We start from the raw sequence: 22,198 nt of genomic DNA, 5'->3' as shown, positions 1-22,198 counted from the left end.
GGTATATAAGCGCTAGGTATTATTAAACACTAGACCCATTTTCCGTCCCACAACTGGGAATGGAACCTAAGAGTCCTGATCTGCAGCCACCTCACCACACACTAGATCCCACTCCCTAGGAACAGAGCCTGGGAGTCCTAATGCTTACAGCCCCTCCGTTCTAGACAACAGACCCCATCTGAGAACTGGGAATAGAGCCACGAGGTCTGCCCAGCCACTCCCCTGCTCTAAGCATCAGGCAATACGTTCACACTAACATCTATTTCTTTGCCTGTATTTTTAAGTGCGTGTCACACTTGTGAAAAGTGCTGGATTGATATCATTGGAGTCATCCCTCCAGCCACACTGCAGGTTCAGTCTGGGCACTGCAAGTTCCCCTCCTCCAACAGCCGTCCCCCCACAACCACCAGTGATCCCATCTAGACATGGGGAAGAGAGTCTTTCTGGGCCTCATACACTCCTTGGCTTCTCTACTGATTGTGGTGCAGATACCCAGCCCAGGGAACTGGATCGAGCCACCAGACTCCCATCAGCTGGTACAAGTCATTTTAAACCAGGGCTGGTTTCAGATGACCAACTTAAGCATGAGGCCAGAGCCGGCTCCAGGCCCCAGCGCGCCAAGCGCGTGCTTGGGGCGGCAGGCAGTGGGGGGCGCTCTGCCGGTTGCCAGGAGAGCAGCAGGCAGCTCCAGTGGACCTCCCGCAGGCGTGCCTGCAGAGGGTCCGCTGGTCCCGCGGCTCCGGTGGAGCCGGCTCCGGTATTATTGGTAGCATCCGCAGGCATGCTTGCGGGAGGATAGTCCACCGGAGGCCACTTTGGGACCAGCAGACCCTCCGCAGTGCACGCGTCGGAGCCACGGGACCAGCAGACCCTCCGCAGGCACGCCTGCGGGAGGTCCACTGGAGCCGCGGGATGAGCGAGCGGCAGAGCGCTTCCCGCAGCATGCCGCCGTGCTTGGGGCGGCGAAATGGCTAGAGCCGGCCCTGCATGAGGCACCTGTCAGGGTTCCTTCCCCACTCTGAACTCTAGGGTACAGATGTGGGGACCTGCACGAGATAACCTCTAAGCTTATTTCTACCAGCTTAGGTTAAAACCTGGTACTCTGCCACCACCAAGTGATTTAACAAGAAACAGGGAAAGGACCACTTGGAGTTCCTCTTCCCCCAAAATATCCCCCCAAATCCTTACACCCCCTTTCCTAGGGAGGCTTGAGAATAATATCCTAACCAATTGGTTACAAGGTGATCAAAGACCCAAACCCCTGGATCTTTGGACAATGGAAAAATCAGTCAGGTTCTTAAAAGAAGGGTTTTATTAAAAAGAAAAGGTAAAAATCATCTCTATAAAATCAGGATGGAAAATAACTTTACAGGGTAATCAGATTCAAAGAGCCAGAGGAACTGCCTCTAGCCTTAGCTTCAAAGTTACAGCAAAACAGGGATAAACTTCCCTTTAGCAAAGGAACATTCACAAGCTGAGAAAAACAAAGATAAACGAATACACCTTGCCTGGCTATTACTTACAAATTTGAAGTATGAGAGACTTGTTCAGAAAGATTTGGAGAGCATGGATTGATGTCTGGTCCCTCTTAGTCCCAAGAGCAAACAACCCCCAAAACAAAAAGCACAAACAAAAGCCTCCCCCTCCCCCCCAATATTTGAAAGTATCTTGTCCCCTTATTGATCCTTTGGGTCAGCTGTCAGCCAGGTTACCTGAGCTTCTTAACCCTTTACAGGTAAAAGGATTTTGGTGCCTCCAGGGCCGGCGCTTCCATTAGGTGACCTTAGGTGGTTGCCTAGGGTGCCAGGCTTCAGGGGGCGGCATTTTGTGCGCTCCCCACGGGGCGCACGGGAGCTTCCGGTTCCGCTCCCGTCACGCCGCTGAAGAAGGACCTTCTGCCGACGTGCCACAGAAAACAGCGGCAGGCAATTGAGCAGCTCAATGATTGCTGCTGTTGCCTGCGGCATTTCGGCGGAGGGTCCTTCTTCGGCGGCACGATGGGAGCCGAACCGGAAGTTCCCTCACGCCCCGTGGGGAACGCACAAAATGCTGCCCCCCAAATTCTGCCTAGGACGCCAGAAACCCTGGCGCCGCTCCTGGGTGCCTCTGGCCAGGAGGGATTTTACAGTATCGTACACAGGAGGGCTGTTACCCTTCCCTTTGTAGTTATGACAGCACCCTAAACCAGCGTTTCTCAAATGCTGCCACCATGGCCGCATGCAGCCACCAGGGCTTTTCTTGGGGCCAGAGCCTCCTGGGCTCTGATTTTGGGGGAGGGAGGCAGAGGAGCAAAGCAACAGCCCTCTCCCTCCCTGGTGCTCCTGGATGCACCACCTTGGTGTTGGTTGCTGGAGCTGCCAGCAGGGGTTGGGTCCTGCCCACCTCTGGAGACACCAGGGGCACAATGCTGGAGGAGCAGGCAGCCACTGCGTTCCCACCTTCCCATGGGCAGTGGGGCTCAGCCTTTGGACTTCAGCCCTGGGGCAGTAGGGCAGCAGGCTCTGGCCGCGGGACTTCAGGCTCCAGCCACGGCCTCCGGCTGTGCGGTGCTGGGCCCCGGGCTCCAGCCGCAGCCTCATGCTGCCTCCCCCGGCCACCCACCCATATCACCTTTGGCCCCCTCGCTGCCTCCCCTGGCTCCCCATTCAGGGCTTAATTTGTCCCCAGACTCGCTAGGGCTGAGTAATTCTGCTGCGAAAAAAACGATCGTTGTATGTTTGTTAATATCGCTTTTCACAAGAGACTTACTAACGCAAAGAATAAATGACAGTGATTTGGACATGTGTACGTGCATATTTATTTGTTTTTCCTAAAGCTACCTCAATATTTTAGGGGAAAGCATGAGAGCAGCCACCAGCAAGAGTTGATGGCCGGACGCTGAGGCCACCAAATAATTTGTCTTGTGAAGCCCTGGCCCTAGACCACTTTGCAGCCACTGAGCCATTCAGCACCTCAGAAAGGGGCTTCTATGAACGCTCCCTTTCAGTACCTTTAAAATGCAGGCACAGATCATTGCAGACGCTTCTGCACTTAGGCTGTTTGGGCATCTAAGCATCTAGACATTGAAATGGTCTCAATGGAGCCTGTGATGCTGTGAATTGAACAGCTGATAGCGCAGGGTTCTCAGGAGGAGTATGCCCTTGGATGGGGAATCAGGAAATCTTGGTGCTCTTCTTTGCTTATTTCCCCTCCTCCTCCCACCCTTTATCCATCTTGGTTGCCTCCAAGCTCTTTGGGGGCAGGGAGTATCACTGGGCAGCCCCCAGCACAAGGAGGTGCCTATTGTGTTGGGGGATGCTCGAGTGGACCATAATCAAAATCCTAACAATAGCTTGTGGGGGCAGAAAAAGGAGGCCAATTTCTGGCGAGGGCATGAACGAGAAGCGCAATCTGCTCAGGGGAGTTTGGCTCTGAAGCTTTTCAGTTCCCCTCCTAAATCCTGTGTCTGTGCTGAATTGGTTTGAATGTGGTTTTGCATCACCCCTTTAAACCAGAGACGACATCCCCTTGGGCCTTCCTCGAGCCTCTCTCCGGATTTTAGGCTGCTATCTCTCCATCCTTTGATCTCTAGAGTTGTCTATTTCATCTCCCTCCTGCCCCAGCCCCCCTTGGCGTTATCTTAGGATCAGACAGTGCACTTCAAAAGCTGGAGCGTCCTGGAGCTCCCATCTGACACTCCCTAGAGGTGGAATCGAAGGCAGCGCCTGGCCTCTGCTAGATAGAGACACATGTGTGTCGTGGCCAAAACAGAGATTCTTAATTTATAGTTCACATGCTGAGAATACAATGGCGCCAAGGGCCGGATCCTCCTCCAGACCAGGTCTTCATGCCAATATTTAACAAGGGGGGGACCCCAATCTGCCTTATGTTTTTAAAATGAATTTAGCACTGGTGCAACGTGCCAGATTGGAGAGCAAAAGGCATCTGATTCCGCCAGTGTGGGCAGATGTCCCACAAACTTCCGTCCCACCACCAGACACACGCCTCCTCTTGTCTGTAAACTTTGTCCCTGACCTAACGGAGTCCAGTCTCCATGATCCATTCAGTTCTTGGCCTGGCTGCTGAGATCATTCAACAGAGGGTTACGTAGTGATCACTGGGCTAATGGCTAATGCAATATGGATACTTGTGCCTCTAGCAAATGAGAATCCCCCTGCTACGCACACACACACAAATTCCTTTCAAATTCCTTTCAGTCATTCTAGATATCTGGGCTAGATGTCAATGAACAGCCTATAGATGGAAGCCAGTGATTTTAGGGGCCCTATATGAGTCTCCTAAAAGAGGCCCGATTTTCAGAGGGTGGGTGTCCAGCACTTCCTGAGAATCATCTCCTTCAAGTTGGGCCTCGCTGAAAACCAGCCCCTCTCCCGCAATTACATGTCACTGCTGGAAATCTTATCCCGAAGATTTATCCCATTTCCACCCCCACAAACCATCCAATTCTCATCTGCATCCTTAAGTAACTCCTTGTGCTATCGTTGAACAGAATGGTCTTCAGTAATAACTTCTGTAGACCTTAGGCTAGGCCAAGAGAGCTGGGGGCAGGGTGGGGTGGAGACAATCAATATATAATATGGGAACAATCTGCACAGGTTGCAAGATTTTTGGAACAAGGTTCATAGATTCCTAAATTCCAAGCCCAGAAGGGACCGTTGCGATCACCTAGTCTGACCTCCTGTATAACAGGCCAGAGACCTGCCTCAAAATAATCCCTAGAGCAGATCTTTTAGAAAAACGTCCAATCTTGATGTTAAAATTGCCAGTGCTGGAGGATCAACAACCCTTGGTAAATTATTCCATGAGTTAATTACCCTCGTGGTTAAAAACGTGCATCTTATTTCAATATGGATTTGTCTCGCTCCGACTTCCAGCCACTGGATCTTGTTAGACCTTCGTCTCATTGATTGCGGACTCCATTATCAAATATTTGTTACTCATGTAAGTCCCTCTTAATCTTCTCTCTGTTAAACTAAATAAACTGAGCTCCTTGAGTCTATCCCTATAAGGCAGGTTTTCTAATCCTTTAATCATTCCCGTGGCTATTCTCTGAACCCTCTCCAATATATCAACATCCGTCTTGAATAGTGGACACTAGCAGTGGACACAGGATTCCAGCAGTGGTTGCAAAAGTCCCAAATACTGAGGTAAAATAACATTTCTACTCCTTCCCATTCAAGATTCCCCTATTGATACACCCCAGGATTTCATTAGCCCTTTTGGTCAACAGTGTCACGCTGCAAACTCATGCTCAGCTCCTTAGCCACCATGACCTCCAAATCTTTTTCAATCACCCAGGACAGAGTCCCCATCCTCTAAGCAAGGACTACATTCTTTGATCCGAGATGGGTAACTTTACATTTAGCCGTATTGAAATGAATATTGTTTGCTTGTGCCCAGTTTACCAAGTGACCCAGTTGGCTCTGTATCAGTGACATGTCCTCTTCGTTATTTATCCCTCCCCCAGTTTTTGTGTCAGCTGCGAACTTTATCAGCGATGATTTTATGTTTTCTTCCAGGTCATTGTTAAAAATGTTTAATAGCGTAGGGCCCAAAAGCAATCCCCACGGGACCCCACTAGAAACGCAACCACTCAATGACAATTCTCTCTTTACGATTACATGTTGAGATCTGTCCGTTAGCAACCTTCGAATCCATTTAATGTGTGCTGTGTTAATTTTGTGGTGATTTAGTTTTTAGATTCAAATGTTGTTTGGTACCCAGTCAAGTGCCTTACAGAAATCTAGGTGAGTATGGAAGTTATAGCATGAAGTGATCAAAGGTCTAACCTCCATAAGCCTAGCCCATAGGCTCATCTACATGGGAAGTTAGAGCAGTGTAATTATATTGGTATACTGGTATAGTTAAACCACTATAGTTATACTGGTATAACTTCCCATGTGGACACCCTTATTCCAGAATAATGCAACATAAACTAATCCAGACAATGGCCCTCTTTGGCCTGGTGTATTCTACATGGTTAGGTTGACGTAAGCTGCCTTGCATCAACCTAGCTGTGGAAATGTCTTCACTTAAGTTTGGCTCCAGCCGACGTAAGTACCTCTCTACGCTGATTTAGTAACACCACCTCCCTGATTGGTATAGAGTCACGGTCGACGTAATTAGGTTGATGCAATGTCAGTGTAGACACTGCATTGCTAACATTGACTGCTCCTAGCTTTCAGGAGCTGTCCCACAATGCCCCGTACTGACAATACAATTGATACAAGCCCTCCTGGTGAGGATGCGCACAGCTGACACCAGGAGCCAAGTGTGCGCACACACGTGATTTCATAACTGCGGTGGCTGGATGCTGACATAAGTTAGGATGACATAATTTTGTAGTGTAGACACGGCCTTATACTGGAATAAGAGTGTCATAAGGGGAGTTATATCAATATAATGATAGTACTTAAAATTCACAGCCTACCTTATAGTTGGATAACTTTCTGTGTAGACAAGCCCTTCAAGGCCATGTCTTTACCAAGGGGAAAAAAAGTTGTGATCTTAATGTAAACCACACAGTTCTGGGTGCGGTGTTCTGTCCCATCTAGTGGCACCAAGCCCACTTAGAGAGTTAAAGTCTGCTCTACAGCCTTAGCTGACAGGCTTTTAGCTCATGTGGTAGAGGCTCATACACTAAGCTCCAGAGGTCCCACATTGGATCCTACCCATGTTACATTAACTCAAGGTAAAACCCTAGTGAAGACAAGGCAGTTTGTAGTTGTCACAAGTTAGCAGGCCAAAGTAAAGATTAGGCTCCCCCATAATCTTTAACTTGTGTGATAGATAGATAGATAGATAGAGGAGGTGTATGGGGATAGATAGATAGTGAATCGGCCATCAGGTATTGTCATAACACTTTGGATTATTGCCACACAAAGAATAGCTGCACTTCACCTATTCTGAGAGAGCAAAACAGGCTAGTCAGTTTCATTTCCTCCAGGATTTCAAGTCAGTTTCACTTCTTCTTTCTCAGGCCTGGTACCAGACTATGGCTATGGTGTTTGAGGTGACCCCTCATGGTAGCATGAAACTTAGGCGGAGAGTAACTAGGAAGGAGCTGGGGTGGAGCTCAACCAGCAAGCATGGTTTTAATGGCATTAAACTGCATCTACACAAGGGCTTGGTCTACACCTAAAACTTAGGTCGACCAAGCAACATTGCTCAGAGGTGTGAAAAATTCATGCCCCATAGGGTATGTCTATACTTAGAGATGTTTTTTCACCCCAGGTGGGACTTGAACCCAAAAATAGCTCTGGCTTAGGAGGCCAATGCCTTATCCATTAGGACAATGGGAGAGAGATAGTTTAGTGGCTTGAGCATTGGCCTGCTAAGCCCTAGGTTGTGAGTTCAATCCTTGAGGGGGTCATTTAGGGATCTGGGGCAAAATTCTGGCTGGGGATTGGTCCTGCTTTGAGCAGGGGGTTGGACTAGATGGTATCCTGAGGTCCCTTCCAACCCTGATATTGTATGATAGGTGCTGTAGTGACACAGAGTATTGTAGACACTTGTTACAAAGACAGAAAGTTTTCTTGCACACCCTAGGTAATGTAGCTAAGTCAACCCAAGTTTTAGGTGTAGACAGGGCCAGACAAAAGTAGTTAAGCCCATATAAACCCCGGTACAGACACCATCATGTTGATGGAAGTAACCTAGTTACTGCCTCTTGAGGATGCAGCTTTTTTACAGCGATGAAAACATCCCTTCCATTGCTGTGGCAAGGGTCTGCATTCCAGTGGCATAGCTCCAGCGCTGCAGCTGTGCTGCTGTGTGCCTAGAGCATAGACACTGCCTAAGGTTGGTATAACTATGTCACTCAGGGGCGTGAAAGAGCCACACCTCTGAGCAAAGCAGTTCAACCGACCTAAGCCCTGGTGTAGACAGCACTGGGTTGACAGGAGAATCTCCCGTTGACCTAGCTACCGCCTCTCTGGCTACATAGACAGGAGAACCCCTCCTGTTGGCATAAGTAGTGTCTACATTGAAGCACCACAGTGGGGCAGCTGCACCACTGCAGCATTTTTGGTGTAGACAAGCCCAAAGTGATAAGTGGTGTTGCAGACAGAATTAGCTAACAGGGAGCAACTAACATGATTAGAACAAAAACGACGAGGAGTCCTTGTGGCACCTTAGGCCTGGTCTATACAGGGGGGTGGGGGAGTGTCGATCTAAGATACGTAACTTCAGCTATCAGAATAGCGTAGCTGAAGTCGACGTATCTTAGATCGCCTTAGAACAGGGTTTCTCAAACAGGGGTCTCCGCTTATGTAGGGAAAGCCCCTGTCGGGCTGGGCCGGTGTGTTTACCTGCCCTGTCCGCAGGTCTGGCCGATCGCGGCTCCCAGGCTCCTATTACCCTCCACCCCCTGTCCCGATTTTTCACACTTGCTGTCTGGTCACCCTATCGCCACCTGAGTAGAAACCTACCAGGGATGCTGCGTTTGTATTCAGATCACTAGCCTGGGCTGCAGCCAATACAATCACATATATTCTCTGTTACCTATGCGGGTTAGATCAAAGGGAACAAACAGATGACAGCTGTCAATCCTGTTGCTTAATGCAGCACTGGAAGGCGTTCAGATCGCCCAATGATGAGCGCGGTATAAACACCTGTAGAGAATAGACTAGTGTTCTCTGGAATCTGTTTGCCAGAGAACCAAAGGCCAGGCCCAGCCATGAACATAAGCCCTCTGAGCTCCCCAGAAATACAGGCCCGGGCTTGATCGAAACCCGCAGGGCCTCAGGATTGCTTGAAATGCAGGCCAAATTTGCTGGAAAGTTGGTTAATTGCAGCATGCTCCTGTAATGACTCTGGGCCTAATCCAGAATGTAGGTGAGTTTGGAGTGCTGGGTCACTGCAGGGGGAGATCTTCAAGATCCTGTTTGCATTCATGGATTTAAAAAACAGAGGGAGAACGTTTTTCCTGATGCTGCAATCTGCAATGGCCTCTCTGCCTTAATAATAGGACGGGAGAAGAGCTTCCACATGCACGCTGTGGAGGAAGCAACACCTGCAGGTGGAGAGAGCTGAACAGCATTTGGAGATTGGCCTAGATCTGGGGTTGCTGTGGAGAAGGACATTACAGAGAAAGTATCAGAGGGGTAGCCGTGTTAGTCTGGATCTGTAAAAGCAGCAAAGAATCCTGTGGAACTTTATAGACTAACAGACGAAGTGGGTATTCACCCATGAAAGCTCATGCTCCAAAACGTCTGTTAGTCTATAAGGTGCCACAGGATTCTTTGCTGCTATTACAGAGAAAAAGGCTTCCCCTGGTGCAGGGGCTGGCAGAGAACGGGCCATTGCTGCCATCCAGTGGACGACATCTGCAAAACCATGTTCTTTACCCATCTAAAGACGCGTACTGCTACAAATATATTTGCTCCATCTAATCACAAGGTCCGGGACATTAATAAATAATAATACTCTGGCCTTCAGCGGCACCTTTGTTCACAATATCTAGGGCAGTTTCATTATGGGGAAACCGAGCCACAGGGAGGGGCTGTAACTGAGCCAAAGTCACGCAGTGAGTCAGGGATAGAATAGAACCCAGGTGTCCTGACTTCCTGTCCTGTCCTCTAGTGATCACCAAAACTTAGCTACAATGATAGGTGTCTTAGAAATACCAGATAGACAGATCATTTCTGTGTTGAACCATTAGTGTGTCCTTTCCATTCCCCCATGTTCCAGCTGGAGATTTCCGAACCCTGAAGCCACCACAAGAGCAAGAACCGGGTCCAAAGAGATGTCGGGGGCCAGATCCTGAAATCTAACAATGCACTTTGCACAGTGTCTTCTCCCATGTGGCAGCAGAGTGCAGGGGGGCTGGAACAATTCATATAGGGGGGATGCTGAGAGCCATTGAACCAACCTGTAGATCCTGTGTATAATGGAAACCACTTCAAGCCGGGGTTGCAGCAGGGTGAAGACCAAAGCTATGGCAGAGGGAGACATGGCGATGTCTGCTGGGCTGGAGAGCTGAGGAGGCAGAGGGATTTGAAGAGGTGGATCCAAAGAGGGGGATGTCAGGCATGGACTCTCTCTTGATTTGTGTGTGTACAACCCCTAGTCCAGTGGGGCCCAAAGGGTTTGGGGCCTCTGGGTGCTACCACAATAATAAAATATTATTATGCCCATTTGGCCAGTACAGCTGCTTAACAGCCCACAGCACCCAGCAGCACAAGCCAGGATGTGAAGAAGGAGCATGCGTCCAGCTGAAAGCCCAAGGAGGATTTAGAGAGGCAGAAATTAACCATGTATGAATTTCGCTAGGACTTCTGGCCTCGCACCTGGATTTTTGCGGGCAGAGTTGTAGGACCTTTAATGGCTGGGACCTTGGTTTGAGATCTCGTCTGAAAGACAGAGCCCTTTAGAGCCAGGCTGGGGCATTAGCTCTGCAGAGAGGAGACCACCCCCCAGTGAATCACCCACCCCATCCCTAATACATAGCGTCCTCTAGACCACCCCCGACTGATTCACCCACTGGTCCCTACAGCACAGCGCCCCCTAGCATCCCACTGGGGCACGGGACTGACTCAGAGGAGACAGCCTCCCCCAACTGATCCATGCCGCAGCAATAGGGTGCTCTTTTTGCAGTCTCCCATCCAAGAATAGAACAAGGCCTCCTGCTGCTTAGACGTCCCCAAAGTTGCAGCCCAGTACGTGCTCGCCCCGGCCCCAAGGATGGGGGAGTCTCAGGGGAGACCTCGCCACAGGGCTGCTGCCCTCTACATCTCGGCCTGGGAGTGTTTTGCTGGAGATCAGGCAGCCGGAGCAATCACAGGCTGAGGTCTGAGAGGCCTGCAGACCACCCACAGCAGCCAGCTGCCAGGCCAGCATGGGCTGCGAAAACTGCTGATAGACATAGGTTTGCTTGGCACAGCCTCCACCCAACAGGAGCCTGGCTGATTCCTTCGCCTAGTGCCTGGCCACACCCAGCACTGCACCGTGCGTCGCAGGGAGCAGTCCCTGCAGTTCCCTCTAGCACAGCCCCATCGCCGCGTGGGGAATAGCACTTTGGTGAGCTAGTCTGCTGCCCAGGGCCACAGTTTGCTCAGACACTGCACCAGGGCAGCCCCAGGGAGCAATGCAAACTCAGCAATGACCTGCAGCCTCAGGCCCATGGCAGGTCGTGTCATCACCCCCTTTCTACACATGACTTGCTCAAAGCAACGTAGCAAATCACTGACAAAGGCAAGGATAGAACCCAGGAATCCTGACTCCCATTTGACTTGGACCACTAGATCCCTCCCCCCTGAGTATGCTGGGAAGAGAACCCAGGAGTCCTGACTCCCAGTCATTCCTGCTTTAACCCAATAGACCCTCCTCCTTTCCCAGGGCTGAGAACAGAACCCAGGAGTCTTGACTCCCTGCCCACCCCTGCTCTAACCACTAGGCCCTTCTCCCCTCCCAGAACTGAGAATAGAACCCAGTAGTCTTGATTCCATTCCCCTGCTCTAACCACTAGAGTCAGAGCTGTGCAATTGTGTGTCATAGGCTCTATACTGCTAACACCTAACGGGGATTCTCCCCTTGCCCAGGAGGAAGAAGCCCATGATGTGGAACAGTGATATCTGAGTTGTAGCCCTATTGTGGCAGTGAAGCTCCACATGGCCAATGGTTGCAGCACAGAGACACTGAGAAGTCCCATGTGGACATGAATCAAACAGGCCTATTGCCATAGGAACAGCCATCTAGGCTGCCTCCTGGCACCAGCCGTTCACATTACTGGGAAGCACAGAACGAGGCAAAAGGCCTGAATTCCTGGGGATACAACGAATCTCACCGAGGAGCTGGAGGGCTTGGTCCGGGGGGGCGGGAATCCTCTCTTTCCTGTTTCAGATTGGCCTGGGTTAGTGTATGGGAAGAGGCAAGTGAAAGTGACTCTGTGTGTGTGTGTGTCTGTCTGTCTGTCTCTGGATTCACACCAGGCTGGCTCCAGCGAAGTCTGTGGGAGTTTTGCCGTGACTTCAGCGGAGGGGAGCCAAGGATCAGCACCTTGGTTTATATGTATAAAGGCAGAATGAGGACCCAGGAGTGAAACTGACTAGGCTGGTTTCACCATCTTCCCCTCTCCCTCCCCACCCAGAACCTCCTCCTGCCCCAGTAAGAGGCAAAACCTAGAACAAACTGTGTCCATAGCAAGAAATGCCAATGATGGGCCAGATCCTCCGTGTGTCCATGTGCACCACCATGTGTGAATGTGCGCAACAGACTCTGAGTGTGTGTTTGCTAGAAGGGAAAAGTCTCTCTCTTTGTGTGCATGTGGCTGGATATGAGCATGTGGGAGTGTCTGCACATGGGTGTCCCTGTTTGTATGTGTGTGCGTTTGTGTGACCGTGTGTGTGTGCATGTGAATGCCTGTGATGTGTGTGTGGGGGGTGTATGTATGCATGCCTCTGGGAGTGGGGTGAGTGGGTGTGTAGCTCCCTCCTCCCCGCCCTGGTCCCCATCTGGGTTTGATCACACTCTCGCTCCCTTTGGCGACGGGGTCCCTCTCCTGTGGTTTCGGATACAAGAGAACGTTCCAGGAAGTGGCCACTCTTGGTGGATTTACTCAAGCAACCCAATCGGAAATTGTTCCAGGAGCGAGGGGCGCGACTGGGGCCTGGCCTGCTCTGGAGCCCCGAGCACCACACACTGCCGTCAGCCTGCGGCCTGGGAACCCTGGCCTTCCCCGCTCGCTGGGGGACCGCAGTGCTGGAAAAAGCCGAGCCTCCGGCGTCAGCACAAGAGCAGCGACAACCAAAAGAGGAGGAGGCCGGGCGAGGGTTTGGCTGATGTTCCCAAGCCAAGCATGGGATGGATGAGCCGGGGAGCCGGCAGCCCGCGCGGAGCCAAGCCCTGGGCGGTTCAGAACTTCCTTGGCCTTGTGCTGACTCTGAGTCCCCCCAGAACTGGGTGCCTACTCGAGCTGCAGCTTCACCTCTATCGTTACAGGAGTCAGCTTGGATCAAAGCTAGCTGGGGAACATCTCTGCACGGGCTGCAGTCATGCCACAGATCACACTGTATCCCGAGGGAGATGCCTGGACATCAGTCGGGCTGCAGGATGCAAACAGCAGCAGCATCTGCTTTGCTAAATAGCGGGGCCGGGGGGAGGGTGTCCCCAAGGGGAGGATGTTAAGCACCACTGGGTTATCTCCTCCTTGGGAGGAAGAGAAGTGGAGACACACTCCAGCTAGCTAGTGTCCCCTGACCCCTGGGCTCTCTCGGGAGGGATGCTACAGGCAGGGCCCTGAGACTCTGACTGACATAAAGGCTGATTTTCATGCACATCCTGGTATCACTGTAAACTGGTGTTAGCAGCAGACGACGGGTGGGGGGTGGGATCTTCCAATCCCACCAGCTGAAGGCCCAGTATCAGAATGGAGCAACGCCCTAGTGTAAGGGAGACTTCGGGCCACTGTTTATTTAGCATTTGCAATAGCGGCCAAGGGTTGCTAACAGAGCCCACTGCTGAATTTGGTTAGTGGTGTGGGCCCATCTCGACAACACGGATTGTTGTTTGATCGGTGCCGCAGCTACAGCTTGGACTGTGTCCAAGACCCTGACGGAGCAGGTGGGCTGCAGAGGCCTGGCTCACTCCGGAATCGGTTAAGAAGAACTCACTGGCGATGGGGCAGGTCGAAGCCGGACGGGCGAGCGGGAGGGTCTGTGACGAGGAACTGGTTGGTGGTTGGGGTTAAGTCCCAGATTTCCCACCACCGGGACTCCGCTGCCATGTCCTGGCATGGCAGCCCCAGTGAGAGTGGGTGTCGTGATGAAAGACGTGTGGCTGGGGGGGCTAAAAACCAGGTGGCTGAACAAGGGCAAGCCTGGGTTGGCAGGGACCTCTGCAAGCGGCTTGCCAGCTGCCATCGGTGTCCTGCAGTAAGTGGGTCAGAACTGGAAGGCCTGGCAGACGAGTCGGGTCAGTCAGGCCTCTATGCACGGATGTCACACAGCCACAGCAGGGCAGGCTGATCCCCGGCGGCAGCGGGCACGGCCGGAGCGCCAGCACCACTCCGCCCCCAGGCAGATTCCTGAAGATCCAGCCCGTCTCCAGCAGGACTCGGTGCGCCGGTCTCCGGTCTCACACTGGAGCTTACTGGGAGCAACTCCGTTATACAAATCACAAGATATAAAGCCAGCAGGAGGGAGCCCCAGGTCCGATTCACTGATTGGCCTTTCCGGAGCACCTAGGCAGCAGATCTGAGCACTCCCCGGAGCCCCCTTCATTGCTGGGGGTCCCCTATGCCAGCCCATGGTGGGGCTGGGGGGACCTGTGCCCCTGCAAAGTGTCATGGGGGCTGCTCTCCCAGGTGGGGCCCCACCTGCCCCTGAATACCAGTCTGAACGGCTTCCCAGTTGCCCCAGCGCTGCACAGGGAGGACTCTGCCCCTGGAGTCTTCGTCACCGCCTGCCCAAAGCTCTTGTGTATGCCGGTGTGAAGCAGCTGCTGTGCCCCATCCCAGAGGTGGTGGCATGTCAGTGGTAGGTGCAGTCCAGTGGCCCCATATGCGGTCTGGAAAGCAGCTCAGAGTCGGCAGGGATTGTGCCAGGTGAGGGTTTTATCTCCACCCCCTCCCAGCTCCCTGCTTCCCATTTGCCGCTCATCTTGGGCCACTGTGCTCCCTTCTGCCACTCTGCCAGAGCGGGCACTGCCAACCCCTACCAGATCCCAGTAATGCATGGCCACTTCCCACCTGGGACCTCAGTGCTGTGAGCTTCCCCCCAGCAGTGTCCTGTTACTCCTCACCTGGGACCTCAGTGCTGTGAGCTTCCACTCAGCAATGTCCTGCCAGTGCCCACCCGGGACCTCAGTGCTGTGAGCTTCCCCCCAGCAGTGTCCTGCCAGTGCCCATCTGGGACCTCAGTGCTGTGAGCTTCCCCCCAGCAGTGTCCTGCCACTGCCCATCTGGGACCTCAGTGCTGTCAGCTTCCGCCCAGCAGTGTCCTGCCACTGCCCATCTGGGACCTCAGTGCTGTGAGCTTCCCCCCCAGCAATGTCCTGCCACTGCCCACCCGGGACCTCAGTGCTGTGAGTGTCCCCCCAGCAGTGTCCTGCCAGTGCCCATCCGGGACCTCAGTGCTGTGAGCTTCCCCCCCAGCAGTGTCCTGCCAGTGCCCATCCGGGACCTCAGTGCTATGAGCTTCCGCCCAGCAGTGTCCTGCCACTGCCCATCTGGGACCTCAGTGCTGTGAGCTTTCCCCCAGCACTGCCCTGTTACTCCTCACCTGGGACCTCAGTGCTGTTAGTTTCACCCCAGCAGTGTCCTGCCAGTGCCCATCCGGGACCTCAGTGCTGTGAGCTTCCCCCCCAGCAGTGTCCTGCCAGTGCCCATCCGGGACCTCAGTGCTATGAGCTTCCGCCCAGCAGTGTCCTGCCACTGCCCATCTGGGACCTCAGTGCTGTGAGCTTTCCCCCAGCACTGCCCTGTTACTCCTCACCTGGGACCTCAGTGCTGTTAGTTTCACCCCAGCAGTGTCCTGCCAGTGCCCATCCGGGACCTCAGTGCTGTGAGCTTCCGCCCAGCAGTGTCCTGCCACTGCCCATCTGGGACCTCAGTGCTGTGAGCTTCCCCCCAGCAGTGTCCTGCCAGTGCCCATCCGGGACCTCAGTGCTGTGAGCTTCCCCCCAGCAATGTCCTGCTACTGCCCACCTGGGACCTCAGTGCTGTGAGCTTCCCCCCAGCAGTGTCCTGCCAGTGCCCATCCGGGACCTCAGTGCTGTGAGGCGTTCCCCCCAGCAGTGCCCATTTTTCTCAAGTAGTGGGTGGGGTCGTCTCACGCTCCCCAGGGTGCTGCTGGGTGCTGGGTTTAAGCACACCCGCTCATGAGAGTGTCTGGCTGCTTGGCTAGCAGGGAGAGGGGCTTAGCCTGGGGCAGCTGAGCCGGGGGTGGCGGGTGCTGGCCCGGATCTGTGCTGCCCAGGCCAAAGGAGCCAGTCCCACTGGAATAGCAGCGGCAGAGGCGAGCGCCGCGGGCTGCCCACGGGGCTCCCTGCATGGCGGTTGGGAACCACAGAAATGCAGCTCCAGGTGTTCCAGAGCCCCCCGCCCCGTTGGGGAAACAGCCCCCAGCCCCTGAATCCCCCGCCCACACACACACATGATACCACTCACTGCCTGCAACCCCCAGCCCTGCATCACCCCCAACACACACATGCCTGCAACACCACACCTGCAACAACCAACACAACCCACTGCCTGAACCCCAGCCCCTGCATCACCCCAACACAACACACTGACTGCAACACACACCCTGCAACATGACACAACTCACTGCCTGCAACCCCCCAGCCCCTGCATCACCCCAACACAACACACTGCCTGCAACACACACCCTGCAACACGACACAACTCACAGCCTGCAACCGCCAGCCCCTGCATCACCCCAACACAACACACTGACTGCAACACACACCCTGCAACACAAAACAACCCACTGCCTGCAACCCCCCAGCCCCTGATCACCCCAACACAACACACTGCCTGCAACACACCCCCTGCAACATGACACAACTCACGGCCTGCAACACACCCCCTGCAACATGACACAACTCACAGCCTGTATCACACACCCTGCAACACAACACAACTCGTCGCCTGCAACCCTCCCACACCAGTATTACAAACCCCTAACATAACACAATTCACTGCCTGCAATATACACCCTGCAGCATAAACAACTCACTGCCTGCATCACACACCCTGCAACACAACACAACTCACCACCTGCAACCCCCCCACTTGTATTACAACCCCACAACATAACACAACTCACTGCCTGCAACACACACCCCACAACCCCTATATCACCCCCACAACACAACACACCGCCTGCATCACATACCCTGCAACACGACACAACTCACTATCTGCAACCTCCCATTACCCTGTATCACAGACCCCCAAACAACACAACACCCTGCATCACACCCTGAAATATGACACATCACACTGCCTGCTACAACACCCCCCACACAATACACCGTCTTCAAACCCTCGCCCCCACTATCCCTGTATCACAACCCCACAACTTAACACAACTCACCACCTGCAACGCACACATCATGACCCCTCTATCACCCCCACAACACAACTCACTGCCTGCAACCCCCCATGGCCCCTGCATCATACCCCCACAATACAACACACCCCCTGCAACACGCATGGTGTATTGACACACCCACACCCGCTACAACACGCCCCATAACACAACACACCTGCAATATGCACCCCACATCCTCTGCATCACACTCCCACATCACAACACAACACCCCCTCTGCTACATCTCCACTACAACATGCCTCCTGCAACACCCGCACACGTCACAACCCTGTATCACCCTCCCACAACACAACACTCCCTGCAGCACACTTCCCACATACATACCCAACATCCCCTACATCACACATACTCCACAATACACCATGCCCCATGTATTACACTCCACATCCCCTGCATCACACACACCCCACACAACAGCCCCTGCAACAGACTTTCCACACACACACCACCCCCCCTGCAACACCCCACTTTAGACCCCCAGCCCCTGCGTCACACACTTACCACAACATGCAACACAACGTACCCCCTGCAACACTCCCACGGACACCCTCACTCTCTGCATCAAGCACACCACAGCACACAACTCCTGTAAAACACTTCCCTCCCACAACACATCATAACCCGTGCATCACCCCCCACAACACCTATTATCACACACACAACACACAAAACATCAAACCCCTGCATCACACACTCCACAACCTCCACTTCACACACACACCAAAGCACCCAACAACCCCTGCAACACACTTGCCACAAAAGCACCCCACAACCTCTGCATCACACACACAACACGCAGCATATCATAACCCCTGCAAACACTGCAACCCCTGCGAACACTGCAACTCCTGCAACACACACCAAAGCACCCAACAACCCCTGCAACACACTCTACAACTCCTGCATCATGCAAACACCACAACACACCATAACCCCCTATCACCTTCCCACACACCACAACCCCTGCATCACACACCACAATGCACAACACACCATAACCCCGGATCACACACCCCTATACCTCTCCCCACATCCCCTGTGTCATACACACACAACACACCATAACCCTGGCATCATACCCCCCACAACCCCTGCATCACACAAACATACCACAACACACACATATCCCACAATACCTGCAACATACACGCAGCCCCCCCTAGACAGACACATGATCCCACCAACAGCCCTGATGCCAATTCACTTACATAAACTCTACTAGACATGCACGTACACCCAGAGTGGCACACGGCCCCCACAATCCGTACACATCCCCTCCCGCACAAACGCCCGATGCTGGGGTGAGGATTCTGCAAGGGGAGCGACAGAGGGGAATACCCGGGGCCTCTGGCCAGGCTGATGCAGCCACCTCTGGGGCGGAACAGGGCAGTCGTCCATGGCGACGCCGAGCAATAGCTGGAAGTCAGCTAGAAGCGAAGGGGAAACCTGTCTCCAGCTGCCACTGCCAGGACAGGGCAAGATACTTGGAGTTTATCCGCCAGTTCATCCCAGAGCTGGGGCGAGGTTCAAGTCCAGGAACAGGGCTTGCCTCTCCTGTCCCCACAGCCTGGGCTAGATCCACCAACAGCACAAGTTGGGTCAGTCCTGGAGGCAGCCAGCAGGCCATGCAGTAGCCATGGAATGGGGGGAGGTTTGGAGCACCCCCAAAATACCCCCTGTGCTGTGAGCTGGGAGGCCATGGATCAGGCCTTTGGGCAGCTCAGAAAAGGCGGGAGCCTCCTTAGCTGTGGCACAGGAGGTCATCTAGTCCAACCCCCTGCTCAAAGCAGGACCAACCCCAACAGAGCTCACCTGTAGCCTCCGTTTTTAACCCCCGATGTGCCCTTGACCAGGAAATCCAGATCCAGCCCCTGGAAAAAGGAGGGATTGGGGTATTTCGAGCTCCCTCCACCTCTGGGGCTGCACTTTCAGACTCGGGATGAGGGGGCCTGAAAGCCACAGTGCTCTGCCCCCAACCCATCTGCCCCACAGTGACTTTCTGGGGCGGGGAAGGGGGCATCCTGATCCAGGTGTGGAGCTGATCACAGCTGAATTCCCTGAAAATTGCCCCTTCCCCTGGGTGGCTGGGTCTCTGCCCCTGCTGGCACTGCTGTCCTGTGGTGAGGCGCTGACACCTAGTGATCCATCTGGTGTATTAGTCAAGGCCCCTGTTGTGCTGGGAGCTGTACATACAGACTGCCCTAAAGAGCTTCCGGTCTAGCTAGGGAAAGGGTGGGAGGGGAGACAGGGTGAGAGAGAGGAAGGGACCTGCCCAAAGTTACCCAGAACTGGGAATCGAGCCCAGAGGTCCTGAACTGCCCCGTTCCCTGACAGGATCGTATTTCCACTGGCACCAAAGGGCCAGAGGTTTTATCGGTGACCTGTTTGGTTCTCTCTCCTCTGCCCACCTCTGAGTCTGACCTTCTGGCTTCCCTGCTGAGCCCCCTCAGCATCATCATCCCAGGGCTGGTGTGAGAGGCTGACAGCTCCCAGCTGCTCTCCCACATCCCCGGGGGGTTCTGTGGAACCAGGCCTTAGGAAATCGTCTAGGGACTCATGTAGATTGTGAAGATTTCATTTGACACTCCCTGCCTTGGTACTAGCAGGGTGTTGCCGCAGAGCTACTCACAGTGCAGGCATCCCACCTGGACACCTGCAGGGAGGGCACTGCTGGGGGGAAGCTCACAGCACTGGAAAGCTGACTGGGCACTATCAGAGCATTGCTTTGGGGATGCTTACAGTGCTAAGGTCCCAGCTGGGCATTGACAGGGCCATGCTGCAGGAAAGCTCACAGCACTGATATCCCAGCTGTCACTGCCAGGGCACTGCTGTGAGGAAGCTCGCAGCACTGGGATCCCAGCTGTCACTGCCAGGACACTGCTGAAAGGAAGCTCACAGCAGCTGGGCACTGCTAAGAGGGCACTCCCGGAGCCAATCAGAGGTGAGGCGAAATGCCAAGGGACTGACATCCGAAAAGGAAACTTGCTAACGAGGAATTAATGCCCAAGCGAGACGCAAGCCAGAGTCACTGCCTGTCTTCCCCCACCTCTGACACTAGCTTCGATATCAGCAAAGCCCGTCAAACCCAGACACCCGCTGGCATGTACTGAACACCAACACCCCCTGGGGCGAGCGGGAAGGGGGCCCCCTTGGCTGGGAAGAGGCCGTTGGCAGGGAGGGAGGGTGACTCACAGTAGGCTCTGGAGTGGGTGTGCCCAGTGACGTAAGCAGCCCCATGGGGAGGCTGTGCTGATATATGGGGAAATCCCCATTAATCCCTGGCTAGCAAGTGTCCACTGCTGCCCTCTACTGGGGGGGATCAGACATGTCTAACTGCGTGTCAAGCCCCAGCAGGCCTGCGAATGAGGAGTTGTCTCTTGCTCAGGTTGCAGGAGGAGCCGGAAGGGCTAAGTTCTTTCCAGTGAGGGCCCAGCCCAATGGCACGGGGAGCAGCCCCAGGATGGCCACAAGGACACAGGTCTGTGTATTGCACAGAGCGGGTCCGGCGTGGGGAGCAGCAGGAAGGACTGGACACACCCATCCATGTGTGACAGTGTCAGTTTCTGCGAGTGAGGCGCAAGGTCGGCCCCGCAGCTGGTGACAATCTCAGGTGCTGTGTGGCCGTCAATGGATCTATTCCATTTCCACTGGCTGAGCCGCAGGATTCCAGGGCAAATGAGTGCTCGCCCGTGCGTGTGTGCACAGTATGTGTGTGTAGTGCATGCGTGTACATGCATGGTCTATGTGTGTGCGCGTGTGCATGATACATGTGTGTAGTGCATGCATGCGCATGCATGGTCTGGGCGTGTGTGTGTGTGTGCACGGTACATGTGTGTAGTGCGTGCATGTGCATGCATGCTCTCTCTGTGTGTGTGTGTGTGTGCATGGTACATGTGTGTAGTGCGTGTGTGTACATGCATGGTCTGTGTGTGTGTGTGTGTGTGTGTGCATGGTACATGTGTGTAGTGCGTGCATGTGCATGCATGGTGTGTGTGTGTGTGTGTGTGTGTGCATGGTACATGTGTGTAGTGCATGTGCGTGCATGCATGGTCTGGGCGGGCATATGTGTGTGTGTGTGTGCACGGTACGTGTGCAATGACAGGTTTACAGTGGCTCCAGTGGCTCCATGGAGCACGGCCCACGCTCAGAAGCGGCCCCGGCCTGTTCTGCTTGCACTGTGCCCCGAGACCCTGCTGGCTCCCCCTGCCCACTACTTGCTCCTCTTGGCCTGCCCGCCGCTGGCCGAGGGCTCTTCTCTGTCCCCTGCCCCCACCCCACTCTGTCCCCTGCCAGTTTGTAAATAGTGCCCCCGAATTGGGTGGAGCAAGGCCACCCTTGCCATGCAATGCCCCATTGCATCTAGCTGGCTGCTCACTCCAGGGACTGACCTTCCCATGCCATGCTCCATTGCCTCCATGGGGGCACACAAAGATGTTTGGCGCCAGGCCCACAAAAGGTTAATCTGGTCCTGTACGTGTGCATAGTGTGTGCGCGTGCATGCACGGTCTCGGCGTGAGTGTGTGTGTGCGCGCATGGTACGTGTGAGTAGTGCATGTGCGTGCATGCATGGTCTCTGTGTGTATGTGTGTGCGCATGGTACGTGTGTGGGTGTGCATGCATGGTGTGTGTGTGCGTGCATGCATGGTCTGTGTGTGTGTGTGTGTGTGCGCGCATGGTAAGTGTGTGTAGTGCATGTGTGTGCATGCATGCTCTGGGCGTGTGGGTGGTGTGTGCATGTCCAGCGTGTGTGCGTGTCTGCAGGGGGAGCAGTGTGCTGTGTACAGCGGTGCAGTGTGTGCTGTGTGTGTGTGGGCCCAGTGTGCAAACTGCATGTTGTTTGACCTCCCTTCCCGCTGCCTCACCCCTCCTGAGCCAACCCAGCTACCAGCTCACAGCCCTAGGCCGATTCCTCCCTTGAGGCCTGTTCTCAGCTCCTTCTGCTCCCCTGGCCACGGAAGCCCCTCGGCTGAGTTGCCTTCACCCCCAGCCCCCAACCGGACCCACAGGGCCGCCGATGGTGGGGGGAGCAGCATTTCCCAAGGTGGGGTTGAAGATGGACGAGGGGGCAGAGGTGCTGTGGTGCAGTTGGGGAGGGAGGACTGGGTGCTGGGGATAGAGGAGGAGGCTGGGGGGCTGGGGGTGGG

General features: G+C 54.1%; 1 protein-coding gene and 1 long non-coding RNA gene across 2 annotated transcripts in view; one reads left to right on the top strand and one right to left on the bottom strand.

The window, feature by feature from the left end:
• The window catches only part of PRR13 (proline rich 13), a 328,718-nt gene that overhangs the window by 81,967 nt on the left and 224,553 nt on the right, over window positions 1–22,198 (bottom strand). The gene's annotated exons all lie outside the window — the stretch shown is intronic.
• LOC116828479 (uncharacterized) lies at window positions 4,224–10,182 on the top strand. The gene is made up of 3 exons (XR_004374539.2): window positions 4,224–5,747; window positions 8,969–9,104; window positions 9,691–10,182. It is a non-coding gene; the product is annotated as an uncharacterized LOC116828479 (long non-coding RNA).

Source organism: Chelonoidis abingdonii, chromosome 26, assembly GCF_003597395.2.
Source record: "Chelonoidis abingdonii isolate Lonesome George chromosome 26, CheloAbing_2.0, whole genome shotgun sequence".
NCBI lineage: Eukaryota > Metazoa > Chordata > Testudines > Testudinidae > Chelonoidis > Chelonoidis abingdonii.
The sequence above is the reverse complement of the archived record's forward strand: the minus strand, read 5'-3'. Positions and strand labels throughout refer to the sequence as shown.